Below are 962 nucleotides of genomic sequence, written 5' to 3'. Positions count from 1 at the left end.
TCGAAGTAATCCTTCAACATAGTATGGTCCCCTTAAGGGGGAAGACCACCAACTGATAATTTCGTTTTTCCTTACACTTTCTTCTACTCCATCTTTCACTTTCTTCTCCTCTCTCTCTCTCTTCATCGTTCCTTTCCTCTAAATTCTCACTTTTCTCTCTGTTCTTTTCCTTCGCTTTCCTTACATTTTCTCCCCGTTCTTATACTCCGCCTCTTTTTCACAACTCTTTCTCATCCCTCATTCTGTTTTCTTGTTTCATCTTCTTCCTCGCCCAATATTCCTTGCCTATTCCTCCTCTACCTTCTGTTTCCCCTCCTTTTTCCGTTCTTTATTCTACTACCTCTCTGCCTTTCTCCTTCCCTCTTTTTCTTCGCCTCCTCTTCCTCTTTCCCCTATCCATCCACTTTTTCTAACACGTTGACTTCTATTTCTGCTACTCTTACTCTCAGCCTCTTTTCCTCTGGTACTCTTTTTCTTTATCTATCTTCCTCTCTTTCTCTCGCTATACCTATCTATCTATCCATCTATATATCTATTCATCAATTTATCTATCTATCTATCTATCTATCTATCTATCTATCTATCTATCTATCTATCTGTCTGTCTGTATGTATGTCTGTCAGTCTGCCTGTCTGTCTGTCTGTTTGTCTATCTATCTATCTATCTGTCTGTTTGCCTGTCTGTCTATTTGCCTGTCTATCTGTCTGTTTACCTGCCTGTCTGTTTGCCTGTCTGTTTGCCTGCCTGTCTGTCTGTCTGTCTATCTATCTATCTATCTATCTATCTATCTGTCTATCTATCTGTCTGTCTGTCTGTCTGTCTGTCTGTCTGCCTGTCTGTCTATCTATCTACCTATCTATCTGTCTGTCTGTCTGTCTGTCTGCCTGTCTGCCTGTCTATCTATCTATCTATCTATCTATCTATCTATCTATCTATCTACCTATCTGTCTGTCTGCCTGTCT

The sequence above is a fragment of the Octopus bimaculoides genome, chromosome 4 (genome assembly GCF_001194135.2).
Source record: "Octopus bimaculoides isolate UCB-OBI-ISO-001 chromosome 4, ASM119413v2, whole genome shotgun sequence".
In the NCBI taxonomy this organism is placed as follows: Eukaryota; Metazoa; Mollusca; class Cephalopoda; order Octopoda; family Octopodidae; genus Octopus; species Octopus bimaculoides.
Note: the sequence above shows the minus strand (reverse complement) of the source record.